The 21,071-nt window shown below is 29.4% G+C and overlaps 1 protein-coding gene across 4 annotated transcripts in view; it reads left to right on the forward strand.

Annotated features, from left to right (window-relative positions):
* The window catches only part of LOC105259581 (serine proteinase stubble), a 43,969-nt gene that overhangs the window by 14,784 nt on the left and 8,114 nt on the right, over positions 1–21,071 (forward strand). Inside the window, exon 1 of one of the 4 annotated variants that reach the window (XM_011271603.3) lies at positions 7,843–8,788. The exons of 1 other annotated variant lie outside the window; for it this stretch is intronic. The gene's annotated coding sequence lies outside the window, so the exon portion shown is untranslated. Of the gene's footprint in view, positions 1–7,842; positions 8,789–19,474; positions 19,491–21,071 lie in introns of those variants that run through there. 2 more of the 4 variants (XM_011271605.3, XM_025411412.1) reach the window with 2 other exon arrangements.

The following is a 21,071-nucleotide window of genomic DNA, read 5'->3' on the forward strand; positions in this document are numbered from 1 at the left end:
TCTAATTGAAAAATATACATATTTTAACTTTCTTGAAAAATCAATAATCTTAACAAGACTAATAATCTCTTGAAAATCACAATCTTGGGAACTAATTAAAAATCTTGTCTTATTTCGAATTTCGTGACAAGACATGATAATATCAAGATTAATCTCGGTGTCTCGTGCAACTTTAGACAATGCAGTCTCAGGATTGCAAGAATTATGTATTTTAATGTTTTATTCGCGATGCAACATATATAATAGAAAGGGATGTATGTGTGTGTACTAATAACGCGCGCGCGATAGTCCATTCCGTAATTAAAGTTTCTCGCCAATTATAATTCGATAGAGATGTGGATAAGGCGCCGTCTTACGTCGCCTCACGTCGTAGTATTAACAGTATATTAACCCCTTGCCCTCCACAATTATCAACTAGGCCGGGTTTAAGAATTTATGCGTTCCGTTCAAAGTGTCAACTGGGAGAAAAAAAGAATAGACAAGATTACTTGTAAATAATTTAAATTATAAAAAATATTGTCTAAGTTTAATATAATATTTCGTTTATTACAATCGGTTGCAATATAATTTAATTATATATAGAAATGATTATTAATAAATATATTATATATATAACGCAATGATAATTTTTATAAACAATTTTTGATAAAAAAATAGAAGAATAGTAAATTAATTGAAATAAGTTTCGAATACAAGTATAAAAATTTTATATTAAATCAAAAGAAATTACTTACAACATGAATACATAATAATTTTATTCACTCTTCTCGATTATTTGGTCCAAAAATTTGGAATCAATTTTCTTTTAATTTATATTTATTTATATTTATTTAATAATGTTATAATCAAATATTTGACCTGCTTGCTGAGTTTTTTATCGAGACTGTCTAGACATGAATTGAGCACAAAAAATTAAAGTCCTCTATTATATTACAAGTAGTATGTCATCCTAATGTCGGTCCTCGCCTACTCCTGTATATCATAAAAATTCCCATTTAAATGTCATGTGCATAACCGTTCCACCCTCTTTTGTGATAGACATCTATTGATTAAATGAATATTAAACACAGCATCGTGTACAGCTAATTCAAAGGTTGCGTGTTTGCAGTTGCTTTCGATACTGTCCTTTTTCATATTTTTCATACTTTTAAACGTAGATACGTATCGCGCTAAAAAAATATCAATAATATTTCCGAGAAGAAATAACTGCGACAAATATATTCCATTACTCATGCAAGTATCCACCTTCTCGTCAGGCGATGTAAAGAGATTAATGTGGAAGGGGCGCGATTTCGACCGGTTCTCATTATATGTATATCACTTTGAATCGATTAGACGGGGCGCGCCCTTAAAAATTCGTGTTTAAGTAGCGGGGGCAGCGAGCCGAGAATGCCCGTATGATAATAAGAATAAGATGCCATCCGTGATAGCGCCCACCAGCTTTCGCTACCACGGGACCATAATCACACTCGGACATATTGATGCATGGACCGATCCTCATTCCACGCCCCGCATTAATGACAGGTTTACAGGCCGTCATTGAAATTTCGATCGATTACCCCTGCGCGTGACCGCTGGTCCCCGCTATAAAAACAGATTTTCCGGAGAGGTTACAGTCAACCATGCGGAGATTTGGATTGATCTTATCTCGTTAATTAAGCTGAAACATTTTCATACGTTGTGAGAAAATAAGAAATATTGTGTTTCAAAGATAATAAATTATATAATAATATAATTTATTAAATTTTATAAAAATAATAATTAAAAGTTTATTAATTTATTAATATAATAATAATTCGAAAGAGCAAAGAAATTATAAATAAATATGAGTATTATTATTGGATAAGAAACATTAAAACTTATTTTTTTTCAAATTTATCTTTTGATTTAAAATATAAATAAAATTTTAATAATTTTTAATTATAAAATTCAATATTTAAAATAATTGTTCTAACAAAAATTTCTTTCAGAAAGTTAGAATTAATTATTATTAAATAAGATATACTCCACTTTTGAATGGAACACTTCTTATGCATTATTCATACAAGAGGAAAAATGCGAAGTTTATCCCACATTTATTTACAAAGAGACACTCTATTAATATTATGGAATTAGACTGTCTTTTTTATGAAAAGAGAATATAAGCTTCTTTTTTCTGTAGTTATCCCTTAATATGATTACTGTAGTTACGCGTAATATGTACGTATGATTGAATGCATTCGAAAAGGGTTTCAGTCGCAGACGCTAATTACGAGTTATACGGTACTCTAGGAGAGGGATGAGAGACGGGCTAAAAATTACATTGGCCGTGTCATTAGAGAGTGTTGGGTTCGTGTGTCAGTCGATGGAAGAGGGATTAATCATCCTTCATCGTTCCATCTTGCTTACATTCGTCCACGGATCGTTCTTTGATTCTCTCTCGTTCGCGACGCACGCTCTTTGGCATTGATGACTATCATCGAAGAGACTGAAACGTTTCTTTAGGGCATAGCGGCAGTTTGCTACAGTCATTTAAGCCTATTGGACTGCAATCGATTCACTACGGAAATTACTCCTCAGTTAATAATGCCATCATTAACTAATCTCTTATGCTTGTATTTCTCTCTCTCTCTCCCCCCTCCTCTCTCTCTCTCCCTCTTTCTTTCTCTTTTTCTTTCTCTCTCATTCCGTTTCCCCTTTTTCTCTTCCTCTTCCTCTTTCAAAGTATTTACGTGGTAAATTAATCACGTCCAGGAATAAGTATTTCGCATAGCGTTAATAAAAAAATATTGTTCTCCTTTTTCGTAAAAAGAATATTAGCAAGTTGAAACAATAATTGAACGAATTGTATAATTATGCAATATAAAATTAATATAAAAAATTCCTTTTTTTTAATATTACGAATCCAGAAAAAATCGATTACAATCTACTCTAGATACTTTTTTTCAGATTATCTTATTAGAAATCTTCGTGTTATTACATTAAAATATTTTGCAATATACAGAATTAAAAATTCTTCAAAATTGATTTGATATCGTTTAATTACTATCAATTGGAAGCAATATAATACGTTAAACCGATTATATATTTTTAATACATTTATATGTTTTGTCAAAAAAATGATATGTAACTTAGGATTGTACAAATCTTAATATTGTCTTGTCTTGTCTCGAAATTCAACACAAAATCAAAACAAGATTTTTACTTTGTAATTATCAGTACTAAGACTAACAATAAGATTGCCAAGATTATTCTTATCAAGATTATTGATTTTTAAAAGAAGTTATACATATACATATTTGTAAATTAGATGCGTCCGCGGTTTTCTCATTGTATATGTATGAGTCATCTGCGTTTTCACTATAATTAATTGCCTTTTCGTAAAGACTTATATTTTTTGAGAAATAAATGGATGACATATAAATAATAATTATTATTTTATTAAAATATATCATAAGGATTATAAATCAAATATTATAATAATCCAAATAAATAATATATAAATATTCAAATAACTGTTCAATATTAATTAAAAATCGTTAATAAAATCGTTAATAAAATCGAGAAAGATGAGATTTTTGCTACAAAGATCCACTCGACATCGGAACAAGATTTATAAATTTTCGAACATTTTCAATACCAGTACAATATTTTTACGAATATTATTTTGCCTTGAGTTTTGTACAACAAGATCTACATTGACACTCTCTCTGAAAAAGATGCTAATACATCGATCGCTCGTTCCATACATCTTATGCCTTCTTATTCCGATTCGTCCGTGCTTAATGCAGATAGGAATACACGGCAGTGAGGAGAAACCGCGTGTAAACTGGCCTTTACCTGAATGGGACACGGCTATTGCTCCGCGCCGCGCGTCCGAGAGAGTTACCGCTAATCTGTACTTACGCTCGACTGGTGTTGCCTCCGTGCTTACACGAGCGGATCAGCCTACAAACGGGTATCGGCCGATCGGGGATTCAAACAATTACTTGTTCCTTAATCGGCGAATTTTCGTTATTCGATATCGACTGCATAAAAAGAGAGAAACTTGAGAATACAGACACATTTTAGGTAAAAACGCTCTTGCATCACTCTTATCCAAAAATGGGTTTACAAAAGAGGAGCACGGAGGGACGTTAAACTTGTTTAACGCGTTCGCATCGCAGTAAGCATCGACGATGGCCTGAACTTTCACGGCTCGTGCCGTGTCAGACACCGGTTGGTGACCGCCAACAGGACCCAAGTAAAATACATCTCGTGACTTTGTTGACGAGCGAGCGTTGACATTTTGCGATAAAAGTGTTAAATGCGAATGTTGAAATTATAGAGAATCGATCGTGGTATGGACCACTTACGATACGATAATCCCTCGATGATGATATTGTTCCGATAAGACGACAGTTCGTATCTTGCGCTAGTCGAAGGAATTTCCTTTGGTATGCCATCTACGCGGTAATCGACGGTGTAATCGAGGGTACTGAACGGGTTACTCAGGGATTAACAGGTACTAAAAATTTTCACCGTTCTCTTTTTTGACGGAAGTTCAACTTCGATACTTCTTTTCGGTAATATTACCTGGCGTAGCCATAAATCGATAGATAAAATAATCTCTCCGATTATATTCTGACACGCTTATTACTTTTCAATAGTCATTTTCAGCTAGTCATTAACGTTTCATTAAACACCAATACATAATTTTTATTTATTTCAACAATCTATATTTTTATATATTATATATAATATATACTAAATTTAGTTTTATATACATGTAAGTATTTAAAATAAAAAAATATATTGATTATGTTCAGTGAAATATCATTGGCTGAAAATGTATATTCAAAAGTAATATTTATACAAGGTATTTCTGTAAAGATGAGCAATTTTTCGTGGGCATTTAGAACGGATAAAGATAACTCTTTAATTTCTTCTAAAATTTTTATTCAGACATCTCTTATCATTTTATTATCATCATTATTTATTTCTTTCTATCGATTAAATTTATTTTTCTCTAAATTATTAATTTTGACGAAATAAAACGAGAGTATTTATATTTAGAAAAAGATATAGAGAATCTAAAAATATATTTAAAAATATAAAAAACATATATGTATATAATTTATTGACTTCAAAGTTTTTAAGTTAAAATAAAAGTTATAGGTAATACGTTCCTAGTTCTCCAAAGTGATCAAAAGAAATCTATCATGCTATTTTGTCTCTTTGCTCTTTACGTAAAAATAATTATTACAAATTATTAAAATGTACAAAGTAATATAAAAGTTACTGAAAAGAAAAATGATTCTAAAAATCTTAATTTTAAAGACAAATATTTCAGTGAAAATGCGTTGCAGAAAAAAATTTTATTTAGCAACTTATGAAGTTATTTATCTGCTCTACATGTCCACGAGAGATTGCTTATCTTTATCGGAACACCCTATATAGTAATTCGTATTTCTTAATACATGTAGTGCGATACTTGTTTCCATGTTTTATTATACAATTTCAATAATCGCGCTGCTCGCTATCAAATCTCATGAGTGGCAAATGATAAGCTGTCTCATTGAAATAATCCCTCGGACACAATTGCATAAACGCGATGTTGCAATTGATAAAATTGCGGTGCAATTTTCGTATCCCATACTCAAGACGGGAGTCTTTTATTCCTCTTTACTGACTTGGATAACGCTACCGGCGTACGTGACTACGCACGTTCATCCGAGGCGACAGATTAACGACGAATTAACGTACAATCTTCATTGACGATCTCACCTGTATGCATATAATAGCGCTCACTTAGTTTCTCAATTTCTTCTTCATCTCTTGTGTACCGTTTTTTCTCTCTTCCTCCCTCCTCCCCCCCTCTCTCTTTTTAAATCAAAATCTTCTCCTTCGCTCTCTGCATCGGTCTTTTAGCTGCGTCTCGTGCCGCATTCTCGTTTCTTACCGCGTTTACACAACCACAGATTTCTACGGGTGAGATGGAGAAAACGGTGCCTCGTATATACACGTCCATATTTCCGAAATCGGGCTCACGTTTCTCAATCTGTAGTTGGATTGTATACGTCTTTTTTGGGACGCATTAATTTTTTTTTCTCCTGCCAAGTGTGCTACAATCGCTTGAGATTTTAATTGAAGCCTTATGAAGCAGAATATAAATATTTTGGAGAACAATGATATGATGATGTGTAGATAGATATCGGACGCTTATATAGATATTTTTTATATCATTATTAATCTTTCAATTCTTGTATCATTATAAATCTAAATTAATTCGTTAATATTATATTGAGAATGAAGAAAAATCTAGAGTAAACTCTCAAAAAGATGGTCTTGTTACAATAATAATTTTCTAGGTATAAAAGATTAATTGAGATAGATAAATAATTAGCAAAATATGATATCGCATATTTGCATTTGCAATTTGCATTTAATTAATCTAAATGACAGAGATAGAATTTATATCTAAACTGTTAGTGAAATTTAGAAAGAAAATTATTCTGATGCTTATCCATGTTAAAGTTAATCATTAGAATTAATTAGATTAATCATTACTTGTTATGAAGTTTAATTAAATACACAGAAGAATAAATTTTCATAAGATTATTCTGACATCATCGAAATTATTTATTCAATGATTAATATTTATAATGATTAATATTTGACCATGGAACTTATTGTTAGATTTGTTACAAGGTGTGACTAGAATTTGCTCTTATAAATTATACATGTTACAATGTTCTAGCAAATACAATAATAAATAAATTTTTATCATTACATCTAGAAATCTATTTACATCAGCAAAACATTTTTTTGAGTCAGAAAGCAACGTAATGATACAACGACTCATTGTAATGCTTGTGAAGAGAATAATGAAAACTTAAACGAGTCACGCGACACGCCGTTCTATGATGTATGCGAGATTAGGCTGTATAACTATTATAATAGTTAATTCAAAAACAATTCTCTTCTCCCTTCAACGGTGGCATAACGGTAGCGAAGCGGAAGCTGAAAGTAACGCAGGAGCTCCTGCCACCCTTCCTTCTTTCTGGATGTATCTCGCGATATCGGACGTTCCGCTATATCTATTCCTCCGTTAACCTTCCGTTATTGATCGTACGTTACCCGAAGCGAGGATTATATCGTAGATTTTAAAATTATGTTTACATGAATTATTTACGCATTATGTATATACATGATGTTCACACGACTTTTTTCATGTAAACTGTTATAAATTAAATGCTAGAAATGGTAATTATATTACAAAATAATATTAATATAACACAATATTTATATAATATTTATGTAATATATATAATATATAATATTTATATAATATAATATATATAATATTCAATATTTATATAATATTTATGTAATATAATATATAGAATATATATTTTCATAGAATATACATTTTATTTTGTTTCTATTAGTATGAAATTTAACTTGTTGAATTTTCAAATTTTTTATAACATCATAAAGTATTAAAATTATATCGTTATGTTTAAATCAGTATAAGTAAAACATTTTTGATAAGCTATATATTTTATAAATTATTTATTGTAATTTACATTATTTATACGTAGATTATTATAATTTACTAAAAGTTCAGCCTTAATTTCGCCCGCGCGTTCGATTTTGATGTCCGATTTTCGATCGGTAACCTTGCAGATACCCTGAAGACGATGTGCTGCCATAAGAGATATGTATATATCTACGTTTGTGGAAGAAGGTCGAGTGTGACGACGGTGGCGATAATAGTTAGCGGTGGACGAGGATGGCACGGAAGAAGATGGCGAACGAGAAAAGAGAAAGAGAAAGAGAGAGAGAGAGAAAGAAAGAGAGACGGGAAAGAAAAACAGGAGTAGAGAGAAAGAACGAGAGGGAGAGACCGGTGATGGCTGCGATGATGACGGTCAGTAGTTGTATATACCGGTTAAGCCGTTCAGTACCAGCCCGACGTCCGTCACGGCTAAACCTCAACCGTTCGGTTTCGTCGACTCTCTTCTTCTACTTCTGACTTCGCGCATCGCGACGAATTTCTTGTTCCTGTGCGAATTTTTTTATCGCAAGTTTGTCATTTCACTTGGCCTGACTGCAAACTTCAACTTCCGTAAATGATATTTCGATTCAACTTGATTAAGTGAGATCATGAGCCGAAAAATCGAGAAGAAACGATTCATTAATAATTTTAAGGAACCATCATCAGGTGATCATCAGAAAATAATGCATGTGCGCGAAATTAAATGACAGAGATATTATTTTCCGAATCATTTACATACTCGTCGAAGAATTTGGTATCATCGTGGAATTCTTTTCTTTCCAAACGACTGCATCGTGTGTTTCTAATCCAACAGAATGCGACGCGATCAGACAATCAGACCATCTCGAGATTTATTTAATCAATCCATTCGATATTGACACAAGTGAAAAGCGTATATTTCAAAGATCGTCAATCGAATCTCCACAAAATTTATTAAACATAGTTTATATTAAATTTTTTTAAGTGTATTTGATATTAAAATTTCGCCAAGATGAGGAACTGATTTTCGGCGAATCGGTCCCAGCAGGCGGCATCGAGGAATTAGTTAGTCCACATCGTGAATCACGGTGAATCACGCGCGATGGTGGCTTCCCCGTCGTACGATCGTGTTCGTTCCCGTCGGAAATCCGTGGTTGTCGTTGCATACCGAGATACGAGATGAATCACGAGGATACATTGAGTCGAAGTGAGCGCGGATGAAGTGATTACACCAAGACTCGTGGATTTACCATATCGCGGACCAGCTTGGTCCTCTGAGAGCGATCGAAGGTAATACTTCCGTTTAAAATAGCAATAATACGAATTACAGCTAATGAACCTGTTTATATATGGCATTTTTCTAATTTTTTAGTTTTATAATTGAGTCTAAAATGAAAATTGTATTAATGTCTAAAAAATTGGAAAAGTATGTCCGCTTGAAATTAACTAAAAATTCCAATTTTTGTAATTTCATAAAGTTTTCGAAAAACTTTTTTCATTTATAATTCGAAAATTTTGTTTCAATATTTTTAAATATTATATATTTAAATATTATATATTTATAATATTTTTGATATTGTTACTTTTTTGAAAATAACGATAATTATAATTAAGATCAACGATGATATCACGATATTAATGGTTATTTTGAGTGAAACAGATTCACAATTAGTCTGAGAACGATTAAATATTTATCATGAACATATGTTTGACCAAAAATAAGTTAAATTTAATTAAATAATACATTAATAATATAATAATAAATTAATAATAAATTAATAATATAATATGTTTGATATTTTGACTTTAAAATACAAGATTTTTATCCTTGATTAATCAATCAAACGCTTATTCGAAATATTTCATTGATTAATCTAATTATCTAAGTACCTCTAATACTCTAAGACGGAGTTTATGACATCATTAATCATTCTCAGAGCTATCAAACTTACCTTATTCGAAAACGCTATAATATTTTTTAAATTTTGCATCACAACTATATTTACAAAGTTACACATCAATTATAGGATCATAAACTAAGTAAAATAATGTTTTCTTCTTCGAATCAGGTACTTTCTAAACACTGTTATATTAATGTTATCAAAGCAATGAAACTGAATGTTAGAAATAATACATTACATAAATATCATCAGTAAATTATTGCATTAATTATAATTTCCCATTCATAAATATAACATGTAATATAACATGTAATATTACGTTGTTACATTGCAGTTATATCGTAATTATAGTTCATGTAGATTATAAAATATTGATCATATAAAGTTGATAATTAAATAAATAAAACAAATGTGTTAATTTATAAAAATTCAGGATTTAAACAAAAATTTCGATTTTTACCTTCAAATAGGCAATAAATGGACTACTTTTCATATATTTACGCGTTCAATTTCAAATAATCTATTTAATGTTCTAAACCTCTTATGAAATTGTATTGAAAATTAGAGGAAACAGAGACTTTGAATCTTAGTATTCGTCCTTTATATTCATTTATAAGCTTTATATTCATAAGTTTTTTTAATTCATTTCATGATGAGAAATTAAATGCGAGTTAACTCTAGTTAACTCTAATTAACTCTAGTTAACTCTAGTTAACTCTAATTACAAATGTGATAATTTATAAAATTCAGGATTTATACAAAAATTTCGATTTTTACTTTTAAATAGGCAATAAATAGACTATTTCTCATATATTTACACGTTCAATTTCAAATAATTGAATACGAGTTAATCCTAGTTTCGCTGCATAATAGCAAGTAAAGAAACACATACGTACATAACAATATTATATGTACCAATAAAAAAAAATATGTATGATATATTACAATTTTATATCATATAGGTAACTTGTGTTATTTGTAACTTCCACATCATAATATTGCAACAAACAATGTTTACTGGATTATTTAATATCGGGGTGCGTAATTTTGAGTCAGTGACCGAGACTCGACGCGAGTTCATATCAAGTTCGACTGCAGAAAAGGTCGCGTTATGGGTAGCCGCACGATCGGGAGGCGTTAAAGCGTTACGGCTGCTGTGATCTCCGCGTGCAGCTGCTATGATCTCTGACGGTCGTTCAAAATACCGTCACGATGCCGAACGTGACTTCGGTCGAGAGCCACCGTCAATATATCTTCGCTATATCTGCGGGACCGCGCGCGCGCGTATGCATGTGCGTGTTGTAAATACGTACGTTCCGTAGTGTCGATGGGACATGAGCGCAATTTCCAGTTATCCATTACCGTTGTCATACTTCCGGAACACTAGCTCCGGTCGCGTCCGTCATTCGTCGTCTAATTTGCAGACGTCAGCGAGTTTCTTCTTCGCGTAAATAGCTTGTCTCATTAATCCTTTTTTTCCTGCACTAGTTATTAAGTCTTTTTATTCTTTCAAGATTAACAAGCGATCGTGTATCAGATGATTAAAATTGCAATCGAGTCTATAATTAAGATATCTTTTATATGCATACTTGTAGATATTTAAAGAGGGTGTCAACTAAAAAAAACAGGGAAAACCTGGAATACTCAGGAATTTAGCTGGAAAAATCAGGGAATTTTTATGGAATTTTATTGAAACTTGGAAAATTTAAAAAAAATTCTCTCTTTAATAATTTATTGTAAGCAGTTGACAAGCTAAATTGTTAATTATGTATGTTTAAAATATTATTAAAATATAATTTAAAATATATATTATAAATATATATTTGTCTCTCCATTTATATATTTCATATCTTAGAAAAATATTGAATATGCAATACACATTTTTCGTTATAATTTTTTAAAATTTATATATTTTTGATAAAAAATAAAAATGTTATGCGAGTAAAAAATATTTATCTTATGAAAGCTATTCAGTTTTTTAAGTATATTCGCAAATCTAACACTTGAAACTTAAGCTTTATGTCTTTTTTTCGTATCGAGCGAAGAATATTGAAGAGAAAATGCATAAAATAAAAAAAAATATTTTAAAAAATATTTTTAAAAAAGCATAAAAAAATATTTTCTTTAGTTGGAATTTTGAATAAAAATATCTAGTAGATCTCAGAGAATTTTCAGAGAATTTTTATAAGATTTTTTTATAAGATTTGAGTAGATATTTTAAATTAAAATTAATATAAAATTAATTAAAATTAATAAAACAAGTTAGAAAACTTGATCTAGTTTTGAGAACTTGTTTTGCATTAGAAATTGCACGAAATAATGCAATTGTTTTGCATTAGAAATTGCACGACTAATCTTCTGATTTCTCTTGATTTTTACAAAGATTCACTTAGATCAAGATAAGAGTAAGTTTTCGAAAATTTTTAACCAATATAATATTTTTACGAATATTGTCTTGTCGTGAATCTTACAGTCTATTTCGCATCAAATTTTTCTATAACGTTGTAATCGAGGGCTTTCGGCGCAGCCAATATCTCTTCTTCGAGTTAAATCTTTGAATTCGACCGACATCGTTGTAGACTTCGATGCCGGTACCGGCAATAGCGTGGTGCGACCGTTCGTCTGCTCTTCGTGTGCTTTTATCAGACTTGCCGTAGCGCTTCTCGGTCGGTTTCCTCCGCGCAACGGGATGTTTGGATTATGGAAGTGCATCTTTTCAACATCATCCGGCGTGTCCCACCCACGTGTGTTATGCAAACGACATCTTATCGCATCGCTAAAATGTCGCTGCAAATCTACCGTGCAAAGATTAATATGAATCACAATCGACCCGTATCTGTAGGATATCTCATATAGATAAATTGTATTCTTTGTCGGACAATAAACTTTAATCTTTTTGACAAAATTTCAAAAGTGCATCGCTATTTTTTAATCTATTCAATGTATGTATTTGCTTTTTGATTTTTCGCGTAGAAATTTTGATCATTCCAATTGATCTATAATTAATTTTTTTATAACGAATTTATTCATCAAGTAAAATTCCTTCAATAATTTTATGAAAATATATATTGTATATCAGACTTTTAATAAGCAGATTTATAAAAATATTTACACGAAAAATTATTTATACGAAAAAACAGCCGATGCATTTATTGAAATAATTAAAAAAATTATATTTTGAGAACGATGCGTTTCTGCAAATTTTGCCAGAGGAAAAATATCTTTTTTGACAAGAAATAGTACCAATCTGCGCCCTATTTATATGGGACATCCTGTACATTACATACATCGATGATCGTTTGCCGGCCGGTTCATCGGCCATATGCTCGACTCAGTTACTTTACCGCGTAAAATAAAAGAGACGATGTGGTTTCTCGTCGTTCCGATTTGCTCCAATTCACGCCATACACATGTATATATTGATTTGCGTGTTATACATATCTGCAATTTACACATAGTTGTGTGCGAGAAGTATCATCGCTGCCGGCATAATCCGAACATCATCGCGCTTGTAATCGCTCTTTGTAAAATCGAAAGAAATCGCGTCTCGAGAAACTTGGGGAAACCTTTCCATAGCAACACACTAAATATTCTTACGTAGCCGCAGAGCGTACTCGGCGAACATTCTGTTACTCCCCCTAATCATCGTCCATTTCCTCTGCTGGAGGAACTGTTACGCCCGCTCATTAAACTTGCCAACGCCACTCGAACGTACCCAGGAAAGACATAAATTAAATTACTCGGGAATTAAAGCGCCGTGAGGAGCCTAATTCATATGGAAGGGCGCGCACGCACGGTCAAGAGGAGTTCTCCTGAATCTTGTCTAAGATTGCATAAGATTCAAGATATAATATATTGTAAAGATACTGTATTGCTTTATTACACATTTTAATTTAATGAAAATTTAAATTTTGTTTTGGTTTTAAATGAATCTTTGCAGCAAAAATTTTGTCTTGCACTGATTTTATTAACAATTTTTATCTAATACAGAATAACTGTTTAAGATAATATTTAACATAATCTTTATAATATAATGTAAGATAATTATTTATGTGACATTTGTTTACTTTCTCAAAAAAATACAATATATATGTATATGCTATTTATGAAAAAGTAGATGCATATAATGATGCCAAAATACAAACACGACTTATACGCACACAATAAGAGAATCACGTATATGCGCTGTACGCAAAATTTTGTATAGCTAACTAATCATATAAAATTTTATATTGTTTATTTTGTTTATTGTATTAATTGTTTCTAAATTTGTTAATATAAAAGTTCTTATTTATTGAATAAAACTTTTTAAATTCATAAATAATATAGTGTGATTTTTTAAGTTTTCTTTCTTTACTTTACAAATATATATATTTAATTTTTTTTAAATCAATAATCTTGATAAAAGAGAGAGAGAGAGAGAGAGAGAGAGAGAGACCAATAATCTTGACAACTTCAATCTTGATAATTTTATTAATTAAAAATTTTCTGTCTTGATAACTTTATTAATTAAAAATTTTGTCTTGATTTTGTTCTGATTATCAAGACAAGACAATATCAAGATTAGTCTCAGTATCTCATGCAACCCTAATCTCAGCTTGCCGTTCGAATGTTGCGGCGATTTTATTTCGTCGCGTTGATAACCGTTCACCCGTAACAATTGAAATAAAACAATCATGATACCGCACTCTCGGGGAGAAGATTACTGCAGCTCTCAAACAGTGAAATTATTTTAGGAGGAAAATAGTGTAGAGATTCTACAAATACGAAATGACTGAATAAGAGCACTCAACATGCTATTTGAAAAAATAATATTAGTATAACACGGTTTCTCAAATACTTTGTTATTTAAATTTATATTATGTAAAGTTTATGAATTTATAATTTGTATAATTAATTTATATTTATATAAACTATCATATTTTCCCATTTTTTTGAGAAAGATGAGAGAAATGCAAATCATATTGTACAAACATATCAAACAGCATTTATACAAGATGTTTTACATAAATTGCAAGGTGTTTTCTCTGAAACTTGATATCGTACAAAAAATGTTTCAAAAAAAATTACATAATTTTGAGAGAGAAAAACTTTAATAATCTTGAATTTTAAATAAAATTATTTTTTTAAATTATGTAAAGACCAATTTAATTTTTTTAAATGGAATCATATTATATTCTTTTCGATTTCTCATAACATTTAGCGTAAAAAAATATTCGGATAAGATGACCAAAAATTAAATTGTTTACAAGATATTTTATACTTTAATTTGACATAATTTTATATAAATTATAAAATTCATTTTTTAAAAATAGAACATTATACATGCAGAAATTTATTAACTTGTTTATTTAGCAATTATCTAAGGGATAAAATCGAGGGGTTAATCACCACTGAGAAAATGTACAGAGATTGCCATTTTTGACAATACAATACATTTTATTGTTAATATTGCTATTGTGTTGCTTTTGTATTTTTGATATTCTTATTATTATTTTATTGTCAATATTGCCAGTATTGCTGCAGAATTAAAAAATATTTCTAATGCATATTACCTTTTGTCTTATATTGCTATTATTTCAATTCATATTTTTCTAAAACATGAATTTCCTAAAATTATATTTACTGTACTGCCGTAATACATTCCTAATGAAATGTACAATACAAATAATTGTCAATGCTTGACTCCTCGAATTCTTCCGTTAAGCAGAATTTTTTAAATGAGGATTAAATTGCTATTATTATATGTGTGTTTAATGCACAGTACCGTTTTTTGTAATTTATTTTGATATCTCCATTATATTTTTACTGTTCAAAAAACTTGAATCCTGAATTTTAATTATTCAATAAACTGTGTACCTAAAATTAAATTTAATTACGGACAATTTGAAATAATCAGGATTATTACAAAATTTTTTATTAATGTGTATTTTGATTCTTATAAATCAAAACTATTATTGTTATTGTTAAATTATTATTATTATTATTATTATTATTATTATTATTATTATTAAATCTTATATTTATTTGAATAATCTGAGTATTTGCTGTAAATCAAACTGATTTAAATACTTATAACTTTATCAAATATGAATATGTTACATATCTAGTTAGAATATTTATAATATTTGTGAGAAACAAACATTTTAAATTTTGCGATTATTTGTAAACGAATATACATTTAAAACGATTCAGAGAAGATAATTTAAGAATATTCATAAAATTTACAATTATTTCTTTTATTTTGTATTTTGTATATTTGATCTTGTAGCTTTAATCGTTGAGAATATTTTGATAAAGATCGAATAAATATTTTATTAAATTGAAAAGAAAGAATTGAAAGAATTATTCAAATGTCTCCAAGTTTCAACATATTTCGATTTATTAAAATATTGAATATATCTAAGTGCGCGAGAAAATCTTTTATTTTAATTTTATAAATTTTATTAGTTAAATGCATTTTCATATTAACAGCAGAAACTGCTTTTTAATTCCTGCAAGATATTTGCATGGTTTGCCATTGCTTTCCAAGAGAGGAGCGAGCGTATACAATTTTTCGGTTCAACCGGAAATCAAACACGAGGCCTTTGGCTTTGTAGACTAGTAGCTGTCTATTATGCCACGCTTCGCTCTATATCTTCAATTATATGCACAACATATATTATCAAGGCATCAAATTATATTTTAATGTATATCAAAATATGTCGAAAATTTGAATATTCGATGTTTTTAAAAATTCCACATCCAAATACAAAAATTCTGCCCGATTATTTAAAAAATGTGCATACCTATTCACAATTTATATTTATTTCTGCATAGTGTCTTAAATTATTGACTACAATAGTACTAACTTAGTAAATTTTAAATTTGTATGATATTTTGATTAATAGCCTAACAACAAGTTAATTTGATTCAATATACAAAGTATTTGTTGAAAACATGTGGTATAAATATCTGAATTATATCTGAATTTTATTCAAATTACAAATTTTTCTTATTGTATGCAAAAGTATATAAATTATTCAAAATATCTAAATTATTCAAAAGAAGTAAATTAGTAATAGTAAATTAGCACTTTTTGCTGTTTTTCACTTACTCTTTTGATATATTTCATCCAGGAAAAAGTCCTGAATGTCATGAATGACGATCAAATGCTTTACGAACATGATAGCGTTCCTATCTCGAATTTTATCACCACATTTGAAACATGTGTCTATTTTAATAACACTTCCTTCTTCAATTTTATCCCGTTTTTTTTTTAATTTTATGAATATTTTATAAATGATTGATCATATCTTGCGATTTGCTGGTTATCATAAATGATATATTTTTATTTTTGTTATTGCATTGTATTTGCTTGAGTGAAGCGTAGTATAGTAGACTGCACTAGTCTACAAAGCCAAAGTCCAATTCCCGATAAAACCGAAAAGTGTACGCTCGCTTCTCTCTTTGAATTTATCTTCTAGATGCTGCATCAGTTTTGCTTTTTATTAATGTAGGTTTCTCGACTTGATTGCACAATTGACATTTTATGTTAAATTTATTTTCTAACTAATTTTATAAAATATTTTTTGATTATTTTCTCTCAATATTTTTATACACAAAATAATAAAAAAGAAAATAAATAAAGGAATCAATTTAAAGAAAAAACATAAATATTTTTAAGAAAAAATATGTAATTGTTTGTTTCAAATTTATGTGTTGCAAATTCACAATACTTTGTACGAAATTCGACATTTCTGTATATCCTGAAGATTTAAAAATTGATCTTTTCGAATCTTCTCTTCGTGCACTTTGAAACTTTTTCTAGATTTATTTTCAGTGCAAGAAGCATGCGGCCGAATGCGTATAGATCGCGCGAACTTGTTACAAACGAGAATCTCGAGATCCATTTGCTGTCGGATGAGAACGATTAAGCAGAAATGAGAGAAGACGAGTAACTATGATGACCGCTAGTCGTTACGGAATACTTCTTTGGACGGTGACGTGCGTCGAGAACGCGGTTATCGCACTGAACGTTTTTCTCGATGAGTTCCCGTAGATGCGAAATAACTCCAGACAATGGACACGTTCTTGCCTTCTCTCAGAGACAAGAGATTTCGTGCCGTTTTTGCATTCAACCTCATTCATCGCACAATACGTATCATTGCGATTTCATATTGAGTTACTTCCGTATCTATCAAGATTATTTCATCTATTATATTAATTCAATATTTATTGCGTGTTATAATACATATTTGTTGTATTTGCAACAGAATATTCACTCCTTGGGAAAACATGAAGAATCTAAAAGTCTCTCGAATTTTTTTTATATTTAAGAAAATCAGGGAATTCTCATGGAATTTTATTGAAATTTAGAAAATTTTAAAAGAGGATTTTCTCTCTTTGATAAATTTGTTTTTATAGTGCAATCGACAATTCACTAATTGAGCAAGTTGTGAATTATATTATACATTTAAAATAAATTATAAATATATATATATATATATATATATATATATATATTTATGTATATTTCAATGTTTTAACAAAATGAAAGTACATATTTTGTATTGTAGGTGATAAAAAATAAAAATGTTACAGTGTTCTTTTTAGGTGATAAAAAATAAAAATGTTACAGGTGAAAAATTTATCTTAAAAAATTATTCAATCTCTTTCAATACATTTGCAAATCTTGCACTTGAAACTTAAGTTGTTTTTTATTTTTCGTTAGTATGAATGAAAAAAAGCACTAGAAAATGCTTACAATAAAAAACTTATTATAAAAAGTTATATAAAAAAACCACCTAAAAAATCCTCTTTACTTGTAATTTTGAACAATTTGAAAAATCAGAACTTTCAGAAATTTTTTCTGTAAAATTTGAATAGATTTAATTATGATTTAAATATGATTGCATTTTGAGAATCATTATTTCTATTACTAATTTATCAGCATTAACTTTAATTAGCTTTCCTATTTATTTAATGAGAAAAACCAGTATCAACATAGTTAAATTTTTCTTGAGAAGAAAAATATTTATTTTTCACGTTATAATTATTTTCACATTTTTAAAGCTACTTCATGTAAAGTATATGAAAATAGTTTATAGTAAAAACATATTTTCAAAGCATTCTCAAAAACTTATAGAAACTGAGTTCCAAATAAATTCAATATTTCAGGATTTACTATAATATTTATAGGTTCGCCATTTTTTTCCTAAAATTACATCTAATACAGTTTTCAAGTACAAATTTATACATTAAACGCGTATTTTACTCCATTTAAAAATTAATTAAATTAACATTTTGAATAATAATCATAACGACCCAAAAAAACCTACAGAAATTGAATTTTTTCCATAATAAACTTAATATTTCCAGATTTATTACTTAAGGTCCGCTATTTTGAATCCATTATTCTGAATTTTGTAACGGTCACAAATTTGAAATCAGCATCCTCAAAAATTTCCAAAATATCATTCTTACTTAATATACATAATTAGTGATTATTTTTCGCATTTTTTTGTAAGTTTAAAAAAAATCATTTCTTTTTTATAATACTGAAATGAACGCAACTTTGCAAAAAGCAGTTTTTACCATTAATGATTAATTACTAAAAAGTATAGGTCTTTAGCTTTAATTTCGACTTTGATTCATGTTAATACCAAGCCTGATTATTAAATTATGAAAATATTATTTTTAACTCTCTCGGCGAATCTGACTCAGAGTTAATCTTTCGAGCATGGTTTGCTTATCCAGTCAGATTCGGGTTGAATTATAAAGACATTAACTAAAAACATAATATATTATATTTATATTATATATTATATTATAGTTTAATTTTTTACAATATTAAAAATATATATATGCTAAAGATTCATCTCAAAATTGTTTATTTCGATATTTGCATGTATTCTGACATAAAAAGCGTGGAGAGTTAGATGCGTTTGATTTATACGGTGTCTCTTTTAAATAGTGTATACATCTCACGCATCATGTGGCACGTGCCTGGGATCTGGGAAGTCAACAGAGAGAAGATCTTGCACGCGTTACAAAATCTTGTCACGACCATGAATGCTAATGGACTCATACACTTGGCCTTTTAATTCAATGTTAGTAAATATATGACCAGACATAAAAATTAAATGACCTTTACATAACGGTCGTATTTTTCTAATTATTTAAATTAAAAGAAGAAATGTGTAAAGTTGACAAGTACGCCTGTAAATCTCACTCGATTTTATTAATATTTATTAATTTTATTAATAATTTGAGGCAAAATGGTTTATATAAATTATCCATATTTTCCTTAGAAATTTAAAGTTGAATACCAAATAAATAAAAATTGCACACACTTGCTTCGCTCGTGAAGCAGCTTCAATACACGAGGCTTCAGACATATTGCGGCTAATGGATGATCCGCTATTGATGGCGTGGCTCTTTTTCGTATTATTGTACACGACTATAGCGGTCACGATGAAGAAGATCGATAAGCGCGATTTGAAATCCGCGATCACTGGGTCATCCGGCTTCTCTTGCTCGGCCTTGGTACATGTTCTGCCTCAAGTGGCAGCGACCGCAGCTACCGGTGGCAGTAAAAGAAGAGTCGCAGCCGACTAACCAGCGACAGTTCTATATTCTGCTTCTTGACCTTGTCCCATAGCGGCCTCCGAGCATGTATAATAGAATAGACTTCATAGACCCGATTTTATGGCAGTTTACAAAGTAGTGTTACGCTAAAATCAATTTTTCGCCTCATAATTAGCGTAGGTGTACAAGATATAAGACTAGATATCTTGATTTTATTTTGTCTCTTCTCGAAATTCAAGATCAAGACAAAATTTTAATTAATTATCAAAACAATACTAAGACTAAGAGTGTCAGGATTATTAATTAAAAAAAATTAAAATATATATTTATAAATGAAATGAAAAAGCTTTACTTAATATCAAGATTTAATTTTTCAACAATGTCAATACAATTTTTACAAATATTATCTCAAGTCTTGTGCAATTCTAATGCATGCAGCAGTTTTTAAATATAAAAAATTAAATAAATTTAAATATAAAAAAAAATGAAAATCTTATGCAGTCAAATTAAACACCGATCTATATTCGCATATCAGTTTTTTAATTAATCATTATTTAGACACAAAAAATAATTTTGAAAAATAAGTAAAAAAAAGAATACAAGTCTAGAAATAATATCATAAAATTGCGATTATATTTTATAAAACCCTCTTTATAGACTTTATACCACGTATTATTCGCTATAAAATTTAAGAATTGAAATGTACATATATGTATATCATGATATTTCTTATATACGTATTTTGCAAATATTGATCTACAGTTATTAACATGATATTAATATGCAAAAAATTTCATGATAGAAATTTTAGTTTAAGTAAAAATATTATCAATGTTTCGGAAAGTAAAAGACATGTAAAATTTGAATTTTTTACAACTTACCTATATGCATAAAAATTTACAAATAAATTCAAATATAGATATCTATGAATATCTGATGCGCGAAAGGAAATATCCATTTATCAGAATATCCGACATGAGCTATCTTTTCTGAGATATCGAGAAAGTTATCCGAGTTATATATGGGATATCTATTTCCGCAAAAGTTACGCAAAATGCAATACGTAGAGAGTAATGTCCGAGTATATTCGAAATTTCCTAGAA

Source organism: Camponotus floridanus, unplaced genomic scaffold, assembly GCF_003227725.1.
Source record: "Camponotus floridanus strain SB8 unplaced genomic scaffold, Cflo_v7.5 scaffold4, whole genome shotgun sequence".
NCBI lineage: Eukaryota > Metazoa > Arthropoda > Insecta > Hymenoptera > Formicidae > Camponotus > Camponotus floridanus.